Source organism: Nicotiana tabacum, chromosome 12 (genome assembly GCF_000715075.1).
Source record: "Nicotiana tabacum cultivar K326 chromosome 12, ASM71507v2, whole genome shotgun sequence".
In the NCBI taxonomy this organism is placed as follows: domain Eukaryota; kingdom Viridiplantae; phylum Streptophyta; class Magnoliopsida; order Solanales; family Solanaceae; genus Nicotiana; species Nicotiana tabacum.
The window spans coordinates 98,558,865-98,581,618 of NC_134091.1; positions in this window are offsets into that span (position 1 = coordinate 98,558,865).

A 22,754-nucleotide genomic window follows, 5' to 3' on the forward strand; every position below is an offset into this window, starting at 1 on the left:
TTAGATCGGGTTGCACGCCGCAACAAGCCTTCGGGCCATATATCGGATCGGGCTGCACGCCTTAGCAATATATGGATCGGGCTGCACGCCGCATCAATATATAGATCGGGCTGCACGCCGCAACAGTATTGGGTCGGACTACACGCCGCAACAATATAGTGCTTGGGCTGGAAGGAGCTCCTCCAGAGTATGTATACCCCTAGTGAGCGCAGGTACCTTTGATTGTGAGTATTGAGGCTGAGAGCTGAGTGGTTGAGCTGTTGAGATAGATGAGTGACAATAGCCCTGTGAGGCTGTACTTGCTCTTATTTTGTTGTTGCTCTTCATTGCTAATTATTGTTGTTGTGAAATTTTCTGGAGGACTTATATTGTTATACCTGAGCTCGAAATGTTTTGATTTAAAACACCGAATTGAAAGCATGCCTACTTTTCTTGCTGAAATTACTGAAATGAACTGCATTTGTGTAGCTCGTCACTGCTTCTCAGTTCCTTATTTAATTTTATTACTTACTGAGTTGGAAGTACTCACGTTACTCCCTGCACCTTGTGTGCAGATTCAGGTGAGACCGTTCGCAGAGATTGTTGAGTCCATGCACTTGTTCTTTAATCTTGGCCAATTCAAGTTGATTCAAGGCTCTTTCGATCTCGGACCGATCCCCTGGATCTTCTTCAGCCGCGGGAAGACTTGGTTCTGTCGAAGAGCTAACACCCCTTCCAGCGTCGTGGTTGTCGGAGACATACGAGGTAGCTGCCGGCGTCCGCAGCCCTTGATTCTCCTCTATTATTATCTTTTCTTTCTATTTGGGTATTATTGGAACATTGCAAACTCTGATTCTAGTCTGGTTTAGATGTTCATGACTTAGTGACACCCCTATGTCGGGCTATCTTTTCCGCATTTCTATTTTGAGTTGAACTCTATTATGAAGATTTTATTATGAAAAGCTTTGACTTATCTTTTAAATGAAATATCGATGTGTTTTGGAAATGTGCCGGCTTTCCTAATACCACGATAGGCGCTATCATGCACGGCGGGTTAGATTTTGGGTCGTAACAATTGTTGAATGTTTCAAATCTGCAGATTCCAAGTCTAAAATTTTCACCATTTTTGTGACTGATCAGAATATAAATAAGTTATGACAATCCTTTCAAACCCAAGTGTATTTCGATATATTATTACTAACCTTCTGAGAAACCGAAGAACATCCCTAAGAGATTGGAACAAAAATATCTCAAACTTCTTCGACTTCACTTTTCGATCCTGACCCCTCGGACTTCCTCCATGAAAGTAGAGCTTTTTCAACCTTCTTTTTCATATAGCACTAAATCCTCTTGAAATTTTCTTACACCCTGGATTTCAAGCAGTACATAACTACATATTAATAAAGGGCTTTTGAATTTTAAACATAAATTGGTGAAAAGAATGGAGGAAAAAAAGCCTGATATATTCAATTGTGAATTTTATTCATACCTGGATATGGTCATCGCAGTCAAAATCCCGAGGAAACAAACACATGCCATATTATTACTTCTCACTTATCAACATAGTGAAATAGAAAACTTTCAGTTTATAAATTGATTAAACCACGTACCATGACATATTAAATTAATCACCAATCAAAAATTATTATATTTACCAAAAATTGAACAACGGCACTGAAAAAACTTGTCACTATCAATAGGAAAAGAACTACTAACTTTTTACATATTTAATATAATCAAACAAAACGTATATTATTTCATCAAATCAACACAAGAAAAAAACTCATAAATTTATCATACCAAGCTTACAAGCACAAAAACTAGTGTCCAAGTAGAAGGATTGGAAGCCTAAAGAATATTGGGGTTTTGGTTTGATCTAGCGTGTACTTCGACTAACTGGCTAGAGGCACAAATAGATGGTATTTCTTGTCTTTTCGGATATGTTTTCATTTTATACATGGAGTCTAATGGAAAACAAAGAGGCCCTCTTTGCCTTTTCTTTGAAACGGGCTGCGTTAAATATTCTTTAATACACCGTTTCACGCAAAATTGAATGGCGGCCTCTTAAATTATATGGAGTAATGCATGCACCGTTACATTATGGAAGTAGAAAACAGATATTGAACACGCAAAAAAAAAAAAAAAAAGAAGCAAAAAAATGAGAAAAAAGATAAATGGCTTTCTTGATCATATAGAGGTGCCACGTAACTTTTTAATTGCCCTGCTTTATATTAATATGTATAGATGTAACTAAGACAACATGTTATTTATATGTTTGTAAAATTAATTCTCCTTCCTGTCATCTCTTTTCCTCTCTCCTTTTTGGTTTATTCAATTCGATGGTTCTATAACTGGATGCTTGTATTTGAGAAAAAGATTGATTAGTAACCATCCTTACAAAGACAATAATTATTCAAGGGGAAATCACTATCAAAATTAATGTCTATGGTTGAAATTCGTTAAAAATACATAGATAAGGCAATATACATCATTGGAGGACGATTGACGTTATTTAAACTAGTTTGGACTCAAAATTCTTAGTTGAAATCGAGTTTAAAATTTTCTCTGCGACACTTGTATCTCACACACAAGTATAACAAAGGCATAGCATTAGCATGTTAAATGCAACATAAAAATCATGTAAAAATGCATGACCAACATAAAGGATTGACATGCATATTCGAGAATGTCACCCTCGTACTCCATATTTTATCACAATAACAATATCCACCCTTATTGCTTCGCCCCTGACACAATAACAATATCCGCCCGTATCGCTCCACCCTGACACAATAACAATATCTATCATAATAGCACGGTAAAAACCTCGTGCCACACCCAACCAAGCCTCCCAACATATCCGCATGTACCATAATCACAACAATGCAATGAGCCAAATCATCATCAGAGACATACACTCATAATTTATCAATAACATACACAAGGACGTGGAAAATAAATGAATGCGGATGGGGGTTCAACATATAAAGCATGACTATGGCTAAATCAATTTAGCAATCAAGTTCAAGTAGTCATACAAATGATCACATGTGTGTCTAGCACCCCAATCAAGGCACAACATCAGAACAAGTATGGATGTATGTTCATAACATACATGTATCTACGTCCGAGGCAAGTATAGCATAAATATCAAGATTAGTTCATCATGTTCAAACGGAGGAACCAACAACCTTAACATTAGCTCTAGCACGGTTTATTATGCTCACGTAGTCAATTATTTGAATAATACATAGAATCAAGTAGAACACACAATTAAACAAGGCATAGAGTAATCTAGAATCTATCCCGAGCACAAATACACATGACACATGTATATACACTCTTCACCTCATATATACATCACCCTCGCATGTAGCAAACAATATCAATTATTAAGAAAAATTTCCTCAACCAAAGCTAGTGAAGACACTTACCTCAAACAAGCCAAATCAATACTCTAAAAATACCTTCCGTGCGAATTCACCTCCAAACGGCTCGAATCTAGCCAAAAACAACTCAATAACATCAAATGAAGCCATATGGAACAACCCCAAACAATAAAGGTCGAATTAATCAAATACTCAAAGTCAACCAAAAAGTCAATCCGGGTTCAGACTCTGAAACACGACAAAACTCACAAATTCCAAATATCTATTTGAATACGAGTCCAAATATACAAGTTTCATCCAAAACCAACTCCAAATCGGGGTTCAAATCTCCATTTTTCACTTTAGAAAAGTTTTGCCAAAATCCCTAATTTCACTTTAAAAAATTATGTTTTAGATGTAGAAATTTATGGGGAATCAATATTTATATATAACTAAACCCAAGTAGAAATTACATACCCATAAAGTAGTGAAAAATATCTGCTCAAAAATTGCCTCTTCCCGATCTCCAAAACTTTATGAGAAAAAATGACTAAATCCCAAAATAAATAAAAACATACAACAACTTTCCTAGCCTGAGTCAGATGTTAGATGATCCCAAAAATCACTTTTGATAAGCCCAATATAATCCTTATAAAATTTCACCCAAGATAGCTTTTTGAATCACCCAATTTGACCTTAAAACGAGAGAGATATGATGTTTTGAAGTTTTAAAGTAAGTCTGAAATTTATGGACGAACTCAGGATCATAACCTGTATTTTCGGAATTGTTGCACCAGAAAATCAGCAATTGAAAAATCTTCGTTTTAGTGCCCAAACCTCATTCGGCACCTCCCGAATACAAACCATATATGCATTTCAATCATAAAACATGCTACAAGCCTGCACCGAAAAGAGGTCGTCTTAACCCGATATTGACCGTGGTCAAATTTTAAATCCTTAACTTAACTAGTCTCTAAACCAATAAGCTAGAACACACCCGAGCCCCTCAGGACCCCATCCAATCATACCAAAAAGTACAAATACATTATTCAAACTTATCTAAAGCCTCAAAACACCCATGGAAATATCACAACAAAGAATCAAAGCTCAAACGAAATAGAATGTCACGACCCAAAACCTAATCCATTGTGATGGCACCTATTGTGGTACTAGGCACGCCGACCTTTCCAAAACACTTTCCAAATTTAACAGAAAAGAGTTAAAACATTTAAAATAATCGGAGTTTCTCATAAATACGGGGGTAAAATCCAAATAAAATATAAGTGCGGAAAAATAGCCCTATATCGGGGTGTCACTAAGTCATTAGCAACTAGACTCTCAATCTAAAATACAGTGTCTACAATAGTCTGTGTCTAGATATCAATATAGAGAAAGAAAGATAATGAGGAGGGAGCACAAGTTCTGCGAACGCCGACAACTACCTCGTAAATCTTCGAAAGATCAACTGCGCACGAACTCAATGACCTCCACGTCCAACCACACCTGAATCTACACACAAGGTGCAGGGAGTAACGTGAGTATTTCCAACTCAGTAAGTAACAAAATTAAATAAGGAACTAAGAAGCAGTGACGAGCTACACAATTTCAGTTCATTTTAGTAATTTCGGCAAGAAATGTAGCCATGCTTTCAATTCGGTGTTTTAAATCAAAATATTTCGAGTTCAGGTACAACAATATAAGCCCTCTAGAAAGTTTCACAACAACAACAATTAGCAACGAAGTGCAACAACAAAAACTAGAACAAGTACAGCCTCACATGGCTACTGTCACTCATATATATCAACAACTCAATCACTCGTCTCTCAGCCTCAATACTCACAATCAAAGGTACCTGCGCTCACTGGGGTTGTACAGACTCCGGAGGGGCTCCTACAGCCCAAGCGCTATATATTGCTATGACGTGCAGCCCGACCCAATACTACTGTGGTGTGCAGCTTATACATATATTGCTGTGGCGTGCAACCCGATCCGATATATGGCTCGAAGGCTTGTTGCGGTATACAACCCGATCCAATATTGCTGCATCGTGCAGCCCGATCCAATATATCCCACATAGCTCTCAACCCGACACTCCGGCCCTACCTCAGTCACTAACCTCTCCAGCCCCTCGGGCTCACAGAAAAACCTTTGTATCCCCTTCAAAATTACTCCAAAAGTTCCAAGGTCCGACTTGAAAATGGTGGAAATGTGAAAACATTCGCGAAGTCTTCTATTTATAGGTTCTTCCCAGGCTTTTCGCACCTGCGACTCAGAATGCGCACCTGCGGTCTCGCTTTTGTGTAATAACTTCCGCATCTGCGAAAAAACACTTAAGTCCCCAACTCCGCACTTGCGCTCCCTATCCGCTTCTGCGACCTCGCAGGTGCGGAAAAGGCCTCGCACCTGCGGCCACTGCCTGACCTCCTCTCTTCCGCTTCTGCGGGCAACTACCCGCTTCTGCGGGCTCACAGATGCGCACACCCACTCACACCTGCGGTTCTCCCCAGTCGAACACACTCCCGCACCTGCGTCCATTCCACCGCACCTGCGGTGTCACATCTGTGGCAATGCCCTCACAGGTGCGATTACACCAACAACATGTCAACTTCAGCAATTCTCCAAATTTCAAACTTGATCCGTTAACCACCCGAATTACACCTGAGGCCCTCGGGGCCTCGACCAAATATGCCAACAAGTCATATAACCCCATGCGAACTTAGTCGAACCTTTGAACCACTCAAAACAACATCAAAATATCAAATTACCCTCGGATTCAAGCCTAAGAACTTCCAAACTTCCAAATTCCGCAAACGACGCCGAAACCTACCAAACCACGTCCGAATGACCTCAAATTTTACACACACATCACAAGTGACACTACGAACGTACTCCAACTTCCGGAAATCCATTCCGACCCCGATATCAAACTGCCGACCAAAATCGCCAAATTTCAAACTTTCGCCAATTCAAGCCTAATTCCACTACGAACCTCCAAATCACATTTCGGACGCTCTCCTAAGTTAAAAATCACCTAATGGAATTATCAAAATCCAAATCCGAGATCGTTTACACATAAGTCAACATCCGATTGACTTTTCCAACTTAAGCTTATCTCAAAGAGACTAAGTGTCTCAATTCACTCCGAAACCACTCCGGACCCGAACCAATTAACCCGATATATCATAATATAACTGAAGAACACATAAGAAGCAAAAATGGGGTAAACATGGATATAACTCTCGAAACGACCGGCCGGGTCATTACATCCTTCCCCTCTTAAACAAACGTTCGTCCTCGAACGAGTGTAGAAGCATACCTAGAGTCTCGAATAGGTGTGGATATGTGCTCCGCATCTCCCGCTCGATCTCCCAAGTAGCCTCCTCCACAGGCTGACCTCTCCACTGCACCTTCACTGAAGCTATATCCTTTGACCTCAACTTCCGAACCTGCCGATCCAAAATGGCCACCGACTCCACATCATATGTCATATCACCATCCAATTGAACCGTGCTGAAATCCAAAACATGGGACGGATCTACAATATACTTCCGGAGCATAGAAACGTGAAACACTGAATGCACACTCGATAAGCTGGGTGGCAAGGCAAGCTTATAAGCCACCTCCCCTACCCTATGAAGTACCTCAAAAGGCCCAATGAACCGGGGGCTCAACTTGCCCCTCTTCCCAAACCTCATAACACCCTTCATGGGTGATACCTTCAGCAATACCTTCTCCCTGACCATGAAATACACATCACAAACCTTCTTGTCCGCATAGCTCTTCTGCCTAGACTACGCCGTGCGAAGCCGCTCCTGAATCAATTTCACCTTGTCTAATGTATCCTGGACAAAGTCTGTACCCAAGAGCCTAGCCTCACCCAGCTCGAACCATCCTACTCGAGATCTACACCTCCTCCCATATAAAGCCTCGTACAGAACCATCTGAATGCTCGACTGATAACTGTTGTTATATGCGAACTCCGCGAGCTGCAGAAACTGGTCCCATGAACCCCCAAAGTCAATGACACAGGCGCGCAACATGTCCTCCAATATCTGAATAGTGCGCTCGGACTGTCCGTCCATCTGAGGGTGAAAAGTTATGCTCAACTCAACCTGAGTACCCAACTCTTGCTGCACGGCCCTCCAAAACTGCTATGTAAACTGAGTACCTCTATCCGAAATGATGGAAACTGGGACACTAAGCAGGCGAACAATCTCTCGAATATAAATCTCAGCCAACCACTCCGAAGTGTAAGTAGTACCAACTGGAATGAAGCGCACGGACTTGGTCAGCCGATCCACAATGACCCAAATAGCATCAAACTTCCTCGAAGTCCGTGGGAGACCAACTACGAAGTCCATGGTGATCTGCTCCCACATTTACTCCAGGATCTCTAATCTCTAAAGCAATCCACCCGGTCTATGATGCTCATACCTAACCTATTGACAGTTGAGACACTGAGCTACAAACACAACTATATCCTTCTTCATCCGCCTCCACCAATAGTGCTGTCTCAAGTCCTGGTACATCTTCGCGGCACCCGGATGGAGGGAATACCACGAGCTGTGGGCCTCCTCAAGAATCAACTCCTGAAGCCCATCTACATTAGGCACACATATCCGGCCCTGCATCCTCAACACGCCGTCATGACCAATAGTCACATCCCTAGTATCACCTCGCCGGACCCTATCCTGAAGAACGAGCCGGTGGGGGTCATCATACTTGCGCTCCCTGATATTGTCATAAAGAGAAGACATGGAGACCACGCAAGCCAATACTCGACTCGGCTCCGATATATCCAATCTAACAAGCTGGCCTGCTAAGGCCTGAACATCCAATGCCAAGGGTCTCTCTGCTGCCGGAAGATATGCTAAACTCCCCAAACTCTCCGCCTGGCGACTCAAAGCATCGGCCACCACATTGGCCTTCCCTGGACGGTACAAAATAGTGATATCATAGTCCTTAAGAAGCTCTAACCATCTCAACTGATGCAAATTAAGATCCTTCTGCTTAAACAAATGCTGCAAACTCCGATGATCAGTATAGATCTCACAATGAACCCATACAAATAATGACGCTAAATCTTCAAGGCGTGAACAATGGCTGCTAACTCAAGATCATGGACATGATAGTTCTTCTCATGGGTCTTCAACTGGCGCAAGGCATAGGCAATCACCCCACCCTCCTACATCAGAACACATCCAATGCTTATCCTTGAGGCATCACAATACACGGTGTAAGAAGCTGAAGCTGATGGCAGAACTAATACTGGAGTTGTGGTCAAGGCAATCTTGAGCTTCTGAAAGCTCTCCTCATACTCATCCGACCATCTGAATGGAGCACCCTTTTGGGTCAATTTGGTCAAGGGCGATGCAATAGATGAAAATCCCTCCACAAAGCGGTGGTAATAGCCCGCCAAACCAAGAAAGCTCCTAATCTCCGTGGCTGAGGATGGTCTAGGCCAACTCTGCACCATCTCTATCTTCTTTGTATCCACCTGAATACCCTCACTGGACACCACGTTCCCCAAGAATGCTACTTAACCGAGCCAAAACTCACACTTGGAGAACTTTGCATAGAGCTTCTCCTCCCTCAATCTCTGTAACATAATCCTCAGATGCTGAGCATGCTCCTCCTGGCTACGAGAGTAGACCAGGACGTCATCAATGAATACAATAATGAATGAGTCTAAATAGGACTGGAATACACTGTTCATCAAATGCATGAACACTGCTAGGGCATTGGTCAGCCCAAAAGACATCACTAAGAACTCATAATGGCCATATCGGGTCTTGAAAGCTGTCTTAAGAATATCCAAATCCCAAATATTCAGCTGGTGATACCCTGACCTCAAATAAATCTTGGAGAACACCCTCGCCCCCTAAAGCTGGTCAAATAGGTCATCAATACGTGGCAAAGGGTACTTATTCTTGACCGTGACCTTGTTTAACTGCCTGTAATCAATGCACATCCTCATGGAACCATCCTTATTCTTCACAAATAGGACCGGTACACCCCAACGTGACACACTAGGTCGAATAAACCCCTTATCAAGGAGTTCCTGAAGCTGTCCCTTCAACTCCTTCAAATCCGCTGGTGCCTTACGATACGGTGGAATATAAGTGGGCTGAGTGCCCGGCACCAAATCATTACCAAAGTTAATATCCTGTTAGGTGGCATGCCCGGCAGGTCTGCAGATAACACATCCAGAAAGTCACGTATCATTGAAACATAATCAATGGTAGGAGTCTCTGCACTAACATCCCTCACAAAAGCCAAATAGGATAGACAACCCTTCTCAACCATCCGCTGAGCCTTCAAGTATGAAATCACTCTACTGGGAACATAGTCTATAGAACCGCTCCACTCAACCTTCTGCAACCCCGGCATCGCCAACGTCACTGTTTTAGCATGGCAATCTAGAACAACATGACATGGAGACAACCAATCCATACCCAATATCACATCAAAATCGACCATACAGAGCAGCAAAAGATCCATTGTGGTCTCTAGATCCCCAATAGTCACCACACATGACAGATATATGCGGTCCACAATAATAGTATCACCCACAGGAGTAGATACATGAACAGATGAAACTAAAGACTCACGGGGCATATCCAGAAAATGAGCGAAATACGAGAAAACATATGAATAAGTGGAACCAGGGACAAATAATACAGAGGCATCTCTGTAACAAACTGAGACAATACCTGTAATCACAACATATGAAGCAATAGCATCTGGTCTGGCAGGAAGAGCATAGAAATGGGCCTAGCCACCCCCTGATCTGCCTCCCCCTCTCGGGAGACCCCTAGCTGACTGGGCTTCACCCCTAGCTGACTGGGCTGGTGGTGGAGGGAACTGATGCTGATGACATAGACTGGCTCCTCTGCGGAGCGGGACCTCCCACTAGACGAGGACACTCCCTCCTCATGTGACCAAACTTCCCACACTCATAGCAACACCCCGGTGCTGGTGCTGGGGACTGAAGGGAGCCCCGAGCATCGGGATAACTAGCAGAAGGACCCGACATAGATGAACCCTGACCCAATGGAGCACGAGAAGAACTCTGCGCTGGAAGGGCACTAGGAGATGAATGACCCTGCTGATAACTGTGAGATCCATGGCCAGATGATGCACCACGGTGAACTGGGCGAGCCGTCTGGGAATGTATGAATGGACGGCCTCTACTGTGATGTAACTGACCCCTAAAAGGAGTACCACTAAATCCACCCTGTCCACAAGGACTCTTGGCCTCCCTCTCAACCCTCTCCTGACCGCGAACCATCTCAATCTGCCGAGCAATGTCGACAACCTTATCAAAAGTAGCACCAGACACTCTCTCTCTCTGGTCATAAGCAATCGAAGCTGAAAAGTGAGACCATATATAAACCTCATAATCCTCTCTCTGTCCGTGGGAACCAACTAGATAGCATGAAGGGCCAACTCTGAGAATCGCATCTCATACTGCGTCACAGACATATCACCCTGACGAAGCTGCTCAAACTGTCTGCGCAGCTCCTCTCTGTGGGACTGAGGCACGAACTTCTCCAGAAAGATAACAGAGAACTGCTACTAAGTAAGGGGTGCTGCCGACCGACCTACGCCTCTCGTAAGCCTCCCACCAACTGAAAGGTAGTGAACGAGACCGCACTGGTCTCCGGAATATCTGCTGTACGGAGTATCCTCTGACACCTGTCCAAGAAACCCTGTGCATCCTCTCCCTCTGCACCACTGAAAGATGGAGGCTGGAGTCTCCCAAACCTCTCCAATCTACGCTGCTCATCCTCAGGCATCGTAGGAACCGCATAGACTTGAGCAGCTGCAACCGGCTAGGCGAGTGATGCCCCCGGTGTCTGGAGTCCCTATACCACCGGCTCTGGTGTGCGAGCAGTAGGAGTCTGAGCACCTCCACCGGTCTGAGAAGTGGCTGCTGTTGTCGGATCAGAGACCGCCTGAGTAAGGCTGGTACACGCGGTCAAAATCTGAGCTAAGGCCTCCTGAAGGCCTGGAATCACAATAGGAACATGTGGTGCCTGAGCTGATGCATCAACAACTGGAATCTGGTCCTGATCTGGGGAAACTGGTTCGATCTGCAGGTACTTCCCCAGCTGCTGTGCGGGATACACCTCTACCCCTACCACGACATCTACCGCAGCCTCGGCCTCTCGCGGCTCTGGCTGGTGTTACTGGTGGCTGGCCCCCCTGACCGGTAGTACGAGTCCTCACCATCTGTGAGAGAATGAAATAACAGATGTTTAGTTACTAGAGTCAACAGATTCACACGACAAGAATTCAAGAATATGGAGTTTCCTAAGGTCCTGTAGACTCCCGAAGATAAGTACAGACGTCTCTAAACCGATCTGCAAGACTCTACTAAACCCCCTCATAACTCGTGAGATCTATGTAACCTAGGCTCTGATACCAACTTGTCATGACCCAAAACCTAGCCCGTCGTCATGACGCCTTTCGTGGTACTAGGCAAGCCGACCTTTCCAAAACACTTTCCAAATTTAACAGAGAAGAATTAAGACATTTAAAATAACTGGAGTTTCTCATAAATACGGGGGTAAAACCCAAATAAAACATAAGTGCGGAAAAATAGCCCGATATCGAGGTTTCACTAAGTCATGAGCAACTAGACTCTCAATCTAAAATACAATGTCTACAATAGTCTGCGTCTAGATATTAATACAGAGAAAGAAAGATAATGAGGAGGGAGCACAAGGTCTGCGAACGCCAGTAGCTACCTCGTAAATCTCCGAAAGATCAACTGCGCACGAACTCAATGACCTCTATGTCCAGTCACACCTGAATATGCACACAAGGTGCATGGAGTAACGTGAGTACTTCCAACTCAGTATGTAACAAAATTAAATAAGGAACTATGAAGCAGTTACGAGCTACATAATTTCAGTTCATTTTAGTAATTTCGGCAAGAAAAGTAGGCATGCTTTCATTTGGTGTTTTAAATCAAAACATTTCGAGTTCAGGTACAACAATATAAGCCCTCCAGAAAGTTTCACAACAACAAAAATTAGCAACGAAGTGCAACAACAAAAATAAGAGCAAGTACAGCCTCACAGGGCTACTGTCACTCATCTATCTCAACAGCTCAATCACTCGGCTCTCAGCCTCAATACTCAAAATCAAAGGTACCTACGCTCACTGGGGGTGTACAGACTCCGGAGGGGCTCCTATAGCCCAAGCGCTATATATTGCTCCGACGTGCAACCCGACCCAATACTGTTGTGGTGTGCAGCCTGATCCATATATTGCTGCGGCGTGCAACCCGATTCGATATATGGCCCAAAGACTTGTTGCGGTGTGCAATCCGATCCAATATTGCTGCGGCGTGTAGCCCGATCCAATATATCTCAGATAGCTTTCAACACGACACTCAGGCCCTACCTCAGTCACTAACCTCTCCAGCCCCTCGGGCTCACAAATAAATTCTTGAATCCCTTTCAAAATCACTCCAAAAGTTCCAAGGTCCGACTTGAAAATGGTGGAAATGAACAAAAATTTGGGAAGTCTTCTATTTATAGGTTTTGCCCAGGCATTTCGCACCTGCGGTCTCGCTTTTGCATAATAACCTCCGCATCTGCGAAAAATCACTTAAGTCCCCAACTCCGCACTTATGCTCCCTATCCGCTTCTGCGACCTCGCAGGTGCGAAAACGACCTCGCACCTGCGGCCACTGCTTGACCTCCTCTCTTCCGCTTCTGCGCGCTCGCAGATTCACACACCCACTCACACATGCAGTTCTCCCCAGTCCAACACACTCCCGCACCTGTGTCCATCCTACCGCACTTGCGGCATCGCATCTGCGGCAATACCCTCGCAGGTGCGATTACACCAGCAACATGCCAACTTCATTAATTCTCCAAACTTCAAACTTGATCCGTTAACCACCCGAATTACACCTGAGGCCTCGGGGCCTCAACCAAACATGCCAACAAGTCATATAACCCCATGCGAACTTAGTCGAACCTTCGAACCACTTAAAACAACATCAAAACACCAAATTACCCTCGGATTCAAGCCTAAGAACTTTCAAACTTCCAAATTCCGCAAACGACGCCGAAACCTACCAAACCACGACCGAATGACCTCAAAATATACACACATGTCACAAGTGACACTACGAACGTACTCCAACTTCTGGAAATCCATTCCGACCCCGATATCAAATTTTTCACTGCCGACCAAAATCGCCAAATTTCCAACTTTCGCCAATTCAAGCCTAATTCCATTATGGACCTCCAAATCACGTTCCGGACGCGCTCCTGCGTCAAAAATCACCTAACGAAATTATCAAAATCCAAATTCAAGATCGTTTACACATAAGTCAACATTCGATTGACTTTTCGAACTTAAGCTTATCTCAAAGAGACTAAGTGTCTCAATTCACTCCGAAACTACTCTGGACCGGCCAGGTCGTTACATCCTCCCCTCTTAAACAAACGTTTGTCCTAGAACGAGACTAGAAGTATACTTGGAGTCTCGAATAGGTGTGGATATCTGCTCCACATCTCCCGCTCGGTTTCCCAAGTGGCCTCCTCCACAAGCTGACCTCTCCACTGTACCTTCACTGAAGCTATATCCTTTGACCTCAACTTCCGAACCTGCCGATCCAAAATGGCCACCGGCTCTATATTATATGTAATATCACCATCAAACTGAACCGTGCTGAAATCCAAAACATGGGACGGATCTCCAATATACTTCCGAATAGAAACGTGAAACACTTGATGCACACTCGATAAGATGGGTGGCAAGGCAAGCTTGTAAGTCACCCCTACCCTCTGAAGCACCTCAAAAGGCCCAATGAATCGGGGACTCAACTTTTCCCTCTTCCCAAACCTGATAACACCCTTCATGGGTGATACCTTCAGCAACACCTTCTCCCCGACCATGAAAGACACATCACGGACCTTCCTGTCCGCATAGCTCTTCTGCCTAGACTGCGCCGTGCGAAGCCGCTCCTGAATCGATTTCACCTTGTCTAATGCATCTTGGACCAAGTCTGTACCCAAGAGCCTAGCCTCACCTGGCTCGAACCATCCTACTTGAGATCTACACCTCCTCCTATATAAAGCCTCGTACGGAGCCATCTGAATGCTCGCCTGATAACTGTTGTTATATGCAAACTCCGCGAGCGGCAGAAACTGGTCCCATGAAGCCCCAAAGTCAATGACACAGGCGCGCAACATGTCCTCCAATATCTGAATAGTGCGCTCGGACTGTCCATCCATCTGAGGGTGAAAAGTTGTTCTCAACTCAACCTGAGTACCCAACTCTTGCTGCACGGCCCTCCAAAACTACGATGTAAACTGAGTACCTCTATCTGAAATGATGGAAACTGGGACACCATGCAGGCGAACAATCTCTCGAATATAAATCTCAGCCAACCACTCCGAAGTGTAAGTAGTACCAACTGGAATGAAGTGCGATAACTTGGTCAGTAGATCCACAATGACCCAAATAGTATCGAACTTCCTCGAAGTCCGTGGGAGCCCAACTACGAAGTCCATGGTGATCCGCTCCCACTTTCACTTTGGGATCTCTAATCTCTGAAGCAATCCACCCAGTCTCTCATGCTCATACTTAACTTGCTGACAGTTGAGACACCGAGCTACAAACCCAACTATATCATTCTTCATCCGCCTCCACCAATAGTGTTGTCTCAAATCCTGGTACATCTTCGCGGCACCTGTATGGATGGAATACCGCGAGCTGTAGGCCTCCTCAAGAATCAACTAACGAAGCCCATCTACATTAGGCATACATATCAGGCCCTGCATCCTTAACACGCCGTCATCACCAATAGTCACATCCCTAGCATCACCTTGCCGGACCCTGTCCTGACGAATGAGCAGGTGGGGGTCATCATACTGACGCTCCCTGATACAGTCATAAAGAGAAGACCTGGAGACCACGCAAGCCAATACCCGACTCTTCTCCGATATATCCAATCTAACAAGTTGTCTCGCTAAGGCCTGAATATCCAATTCCAAGGGTCTCTCTACAGCCAGAAGATATGCTTAACTCCCCAAACTCTCCGCCCCACGACTCAAAATATTGGCCACCACATTGGCCTTCCCCGGAGGGTACAAAATTGTGATATCATAGTCCTTAAGAAGCTCTAACCATCTCCGCTGACGCAAATTAAGATCCTTCTGCTTAAACAAATACTGCAAACTCTGGTGATCAGTATAGATCTCCCAATGAACCCTATACGAATAATGACACCAAATGTTTAAGGCGTGAACAATGCCTGCTAACTCAAGATCATGGACATGATAGTTCTTCTCATGAGTCTTCAACTAGCGCGAGGCATAGTCAATCACCCTACCCTCCTGCATCAGAACACATCCAATGCCTATCATCGAGGCATCATAATACACAGTGTAAGAACCTGAAGCTGATGGCAGAACTAACACTGGAGCCGTGGCCAAGGAAGTCTTGAGCTTCTGAAAGATCTCCTCACACTCATCCGACCACCTGAATGGAGCACCCTTTTGGGTCAATTTGGTCAAGGGCGATGCAATAGATGAAAATCGCTCCACAAAGCGACGGTTATATCCCACCAAACCAAGAAAGCTCCTAATCTCCGTGGCTGAGGATGGTCTAGGCCAACATTGCAGTGCCTCTATCTTCTTTGGATCCACCTGAATACCCTCACTAGACACCACGTGCCCCAATAATGCTACTGAACCGAGCCAAAACTCATACTTGGAGAACTTTGCATAGAGCTTCTCCTCCCTCAACCTTTGTAACACAATCCTCAGATACTGAGGATGCTCCTCCTGTCTACGAGAGTACACCAGGATGTCATCAATGAATACAATAACGAATGAGTCTAAATAGGGATGGAATACACTGTTCATCAAATGCATGAATGCTGCTGGGGCATTGGTCAGCCCAAAAGACATCACTAAGAACTCATAATGGCCATATCGGGTCCTAAAAGTTGTCTTAAGAATATCCGAATCCCGAATCTTCAACTGCTGATACCCGACCTCAAATCAATCTTGGAGAACACCCTCGTCCCTTGAAACTGGTCAAATAGGTCATTAATACGTGGCAAAGGGTACTTGTTCTTGACAGTGACCTTGTTTAACTGCCTATAATCAATGCACATCCTCATGGAACCATCATTCTTCTTCACAAATAGGACCGGTTCACCCCAAGGTGAGACACTAGGTCGAATAAACTCCTTATCAAGGAGTTCATGAAGTTGTCCTTTCAACTCCTTCAACTTCGTCGGGGCCATACGATACAGGGGAATAGAAATGGGCTGAGTGCCCAGTACCAAATCAATACTAAAGCAAATGAAGGAAACAAAATGGCACTGAAGCTTGATAAATATAGGAGGTTCCAGTACCTTTTGGTAGTTTATGAAGCTTGGATTCAGGGATGTTTATTTATGAGGAAAGTCTTAGCCGTTGATGGGACATTTTTTATGGGAAAGCATCGTAGAGTGTTGTTGTCTGTCGTAGCACAAGATTCAGAGAATCATATTTTTCTTTGGTATTTTGTATAGTAGACAAGGGGTGTGATGCCACATATGAATATCTTTTTAACAATTGGCCAGCATACACCCCGGCAATTTTGAGTTATGAATAATTTGTAATGGGCACAAAAGCATAGCAAATGGGATCTCAAAATTTTACCCTCAGGTTCATCACAAATTTTGCATGAGGCATCTTGCTAATAATATTCGCATAATATTTTATTGCGGAGATTTATTTCACCATTATTATTTTGCATATAAAGCGTATATGATGGATGAGTTCAATGATCATTTTCTACAAATAAAAAATAACAATGTGAGAATCGCCAAATATCTGGAGGATGATGTTGGGTTTCACAAATGCAGTAGGGCGCACTTTCAAGAAAACAAGTAAGTTAGTATAAACTTCCCAGGTGAAATATTTTTGAAGATATTTAAAGCATTCTTTAAGATGTTTGACACATCCATTAAGGTATTTGAAATATCTCTTAAGGTATTTCAAACATCTTTTAAGATGTTTTAAACATATCTTAAGATATTTCAAGCTTCACATGAAATAAGTTACTAGACTTCCCAATTCAAACATCTTACGAGATGTTTCAAACATTCATGAAGATGTTTCCAATATCTCTTGTGATGTTTGAAACATCTGCAAGATGTTTAACCCTTGTTGCTTATATTTCAAATTCTTAAAAAGTCTTGTATATTATTATTTAAGGTATAAAGTATTGACCAAAAATATTTCCGAGTATGTTAACTCCGTGTTCCTACTAGAAAGAGAATTCCTCATCACTGCCCTATTTGATGCTATTAACAGGAGGTTTGCTCAAAATTCCATGAGAGGCATATAAAGTTCCATGACACTCTAACAATTTGTGTCCCTTCAGTTAAAAAAGAAGATTAATAAAAATGTGATTTTGGGCAACAACCTATTGGTATATCCAATAAGACAACATGTGTTCAACGTCACCAGTCATGGTACGGTTGCAAAGATTGATCTACACAACAAAACATATTTTTGTATAGAGTTTGACCGAGACAAAATACATTATCCACACGCTATGGTAGCCCTTAGAGTTGAGTTTGGAGTTATACTTTTGACTTTTATTATTACATACATGAATACATATGTCATAAAATTTAATATGGTGCCTTCTGAAGAATGTTGAGAGGAGGCTCCTGATCTTATTGAGAGAAATATATCTCCACTTCCATGTGAAATTAAAAAGGGAAGAAGGAATACAAAGCGGATTCCAACAAGCGGGGAAATAATAAAGAAGCAAAATAGATGCTCCATATGCAAAGAAACTGGTCAAAAAAGAACTACATGCAAGTAGAGAACTGATGGAACAAACAACTCTACTGTGGCTTAATGGCTTTATTGTTGTACTTGTTTGATAATTTAATGTTGATGTCATTGGAGAACAAAATAATCTTTAGGTTTGTATTAACAATTACCGTATTTTTTTGTAGTAATGGTAGTTTGATATTGATGTTGATGTTATTATGCCATTGTATTCTTTTTCACCATTAACTACCGTCTAACTTCTACCATCCTGATAGAAGTTTAAACAACTACCATATTGTTTTAAACATCTAACACAATTGTTTGAAACTTATATCAAGATGTTTGATATCGATTGTCACTAAATCAATAGGTTAAATTATTTGTAGAAGCAAAAGATTGATGATCAATTATTTGATGTTTATTTATACTTAAGGTCAATGGATTGACGATCAATTATTTGAACTATTCAATTATTCTATATTTAATTATTCTTAGAATCAATTGGTTGGCAGTAAACTATTTGAAGTTATCACGACCCAATATCCCAACCACGGGGCCGTGATGAAACCTAACAACCGCTTGCTAGGCAAGCCAATATTAGTTAAACATTCATTCAATTCAATTATTTAAAAGTAAAGTACAAGAGGTTAAGACAGAAACACTTTATAATATAATAATCTGAAACCAACACAGTCTAGTCTAAACGCAGAAACTGGTGTCACAAGTACATGAGCGACTAGAATACTACAAACTGAGTCTAAAATAAAGTACAACTGTATGAAATGAAATAAACAGTGAAATAGACAGTAAGGGGACTTCAGGGTTTGCGAACGCCGTGCAACTCTACCTCAAGTCTCTAAAGGACGGGTTCGATCTATCTCCGTAACACGCCGTTGGGACTAACACCGATATCTGCACAAGAAGTACAGAAGTATAGTATGAGTACAACCGATCCCATGTACTTTATAAGTGCCTAGCCTAACCTTGATGAAGTAGTGACGAGGCTATGACAAGACACTCACTATAACCTGTACGGATATAATCCAAATAACAATAACGGAATAGAGAAACAACAATTAACATGAAAAGCAGAAAAAGTAATATATAACAGAGGGCCCCAAAATGCCATCACTACATAGTTTAACAACACAATACGGTAAGGGAAACCTACAACCAAGAATAACCATAATACAACTTCTCCATTGCAGCGCGCAACCCGATCCACATATAATATCAATGCCGTTGTGGCGTGTAACCCGATCCCATATATAATATCAATACCGTTGTGGCGTTCAATCTCATCCCATGTATAATATCAATACCGCTGCGGCATGCAATCCGATCCTATATATAGTATACATGTACAATACTACAACCAATTACGACGTATCTCACAACGTAACGCAAAAAGGGAACTAAACGGATAAAGTCTCTAAGACAATTCAGTATACCTAATAAAGTAAAATGGAAGCAAGTAATGCGATGCTTTCTTTGCAAAAGTGAAGTCTTCAATTCCCCTCCCATTCCGCAAATGCGATCCTGATTTAGCAAAAGCGAAGCTCGCATTTGCGGGACCTACAACCCAACTGCACCAGATTTCCTTAACAGTCCAAAAACACTCCAAAACATATCTAAAACTCATCCGAGCCGCTCAGGCTCCAATCCGAACATTCCCACAAGTGTAATAATATCATACAAACTTGCTCGCTATCTCAAATCATCAAAATAACATCAAATATCAAGTATCGAGCATCAAGATTCAAGATTTAAACTTTGAAACTTAATTTTCTAATTTTTTACATAATACGCCAAAACGCCCTCGGGTCACCTGGGACCCTAACCAAATATACTTACAAGTTTAAAAATATCATAAACACCTACCAGAATCGTCAAAATACAGATCCGAGATTATTTACCAAAAACGTTGTCCGTGGTCAACTCAAGTCATTTTTAAAAACCAAAATTATATTTTCTTTAAATTTTCACATATAAGCTTTCTGAATAACGACACGACCACGCACGCAAGTCATATATCATCAAATAAAGCTATGGAAGGTCTCAAAACATAAAAAAGGAGCTAGTACTCAAAATAACCTATATTGTCATCACATTCTCCACCTCTAAAAGAAACGTTCATCATCGAACGAACACAAAAATGTACTTAGACTGGTAAAAAGGTACATGTATCTACTCCTCATATCGGACTCAGACTTCCACATTGCCTCCTCAATCGACGACCTCTCCATTTCACTTTCACAGAAGAAAAACTCTTAGATCATAATTTTTGAACCTGCCGGTCTAGAATAGTCACCGACTCTTCCTCATAGGTCAAATGCTCATCAAGCTGCACCGTGCTAAGTCCAAAACATGTGAGCTTCCTAATGGTACTTCCAAAGCATAGAAACATGAAATACCAGATGTACCCATGCTAGGCTAGGAGGCAATGCAAGCCTATAAGCAACCTCCTCAACTCTTTCCAAAATCTCAAATGGGCCAATAAACCTCGGGCTCAACTTTTCCTTCTTCCCAAGCCGCATCACCCCCTTTTAGGCGACACTTAGATAAGAACGTTCTCACCCTCCATGAAATTCACAACTCGAACTTTCTGGTCTGTATAACTCTTTTTCATGGACTGAGTGGTACGAAGCCGCTCCTGAATCACCTTAATCTCTTTCAAAGCATCACGAACCAAATCAATGCCCAATAATCTAGCCTTTTTGGTCTCGAACCATCCAACCAGAGAACGACATTGTTGCATCCTATTTTGCACGAGTCAAAATAAGATTCAACTTGTGGTTTCTCTATTGTTGATAAAAGAGAGTCGCCATCTAATATTTAAAGGTATACTAGGGTACCTATTTAATTACTAAAGTTCATATTCTTCATTAGTCTGCTAACCTGTGAGATCATGGGTAAGGGTTCTTCTTCTTCTAAGAGGAAGGTGTTAGGCACTCCTTAAAACTACCTGAGGTAGCTGCATAGGACTTGGACTAGATTTGGGACTAATTATTTTGTATTATGCTTAACTAATGTTTAAAGAGTGTAGCTTACCATATATTAGGGCATAATACCATATATTATACTACACTCTTCCTTTATATCTTTGAAAAATAATGTTAGTGTATATATGCTTGAAAAAGAACTTTAAAAGACGTGGTATTTGTATGAAAACGTGTAAAAGAAAAGCTAAGTTAAAACACTTTGTTCCTAAAGTATGGGAGTTCATATTACTCTAGTGAAGGTGTACGAAAATAAGCCTAAGATATACCTTGGTCTTTAAATAATTGGCTTGAAGGAATCGTTTTAAAATCCTTGTTTTGAGCGGCAACACCTTGATCTTAGAAAAAGGGGTTGATTTCCTTTTAGAAAGTTAAACTCGCGATTTAGTTCAGCTTTTCTTTTTTGAAATAGGGACTACCACCTTTGTTAGGCTTTTGGGCTTGAAAAAGCATAGTAGATTAGTAATATAAATAACTTATAATTAACGAATGTAAGATTAATTACTAACTAATGGTTCTTTTAATCCCAGGTTCTTTAAGCTTGCCTAAGTTATTTTATATGACTTAAGACATAAAGTAAAGCAATTAATCCAATATATAATTGTTATATACATATGAGATAAACAACATGAACACAATAAAGGACAACAACATAGTAGAGCTATAGAATAGCGAAAGCAGTAAATAAGGAATAAAGGGAGAGAAAGGACTCTGGTTTTTGGGCCTCAATGAGGCAAGCCCAGCAGTAACAGGGACGACATCTGACTCTGGACTTCCAACATATAGCAATGCTAGATTTGGGTCTGAGTTCTTTAAGAACTCAGCATGCCCAAGCCATTGTATATGTTCAAAAAAAAAGAGAAGGTCATTAGAAAGATAATACTTTATACATGCTCATACATGAAATATGCAAGCAAAGAATAAAGGAAAGATGACTAACAATATTTAAACACTAAGAAGGTTATACTAATATGGTTGTTATGTATGGCAAATGATCCACATTGAACATATTTCGTTGTCATTAAAAACTAAACACAAAGAGAATAACAAATGTCAATGAATTAAGATCTAAGGAGAGAATTCCACTCAAGTTCGATGCCCCCATTCGAATCCCCCGACATTTCAAAGTTCCCATGGGTCTCAAGGTCTCGGGCAATGCTTGTGTCGGGGAGAGTAGCCCAACTGTAATGACCTGACCGATCGTTTTGAGAATTAGAGCCCCGATCCCCTAATATCTGCTTTCCCCACGTTTGTTTCCGCTATTGAGACTTTCCGGAGTGATTGGTTATGGAATTCGAAGAGTTTTGGGACACTTAGTCCCTAGTTGTGAGTTTAAGCCTTAGAGTTTGGATCGTAGTCAAAACTGTTTGAAGACGGATCCAGAATGGAATTCTGTCGACTCCGTTAGCTCCGTTGAGTGATTTTGGGATTAGGAGCGTGTCCGGAATGTGTTTTGGAGGTCTGTAGTAGATTTAGGCTTGAATTGGCGAAAGTTAGTTCTTCGGCGATTTAGGCCGATAGTGGAAATTTTGATATCGAGCTCGGAATGGAATTCCGAAAGTGGTTGTAGGTCCGTAGTGTCATTTATGACCCTTGTG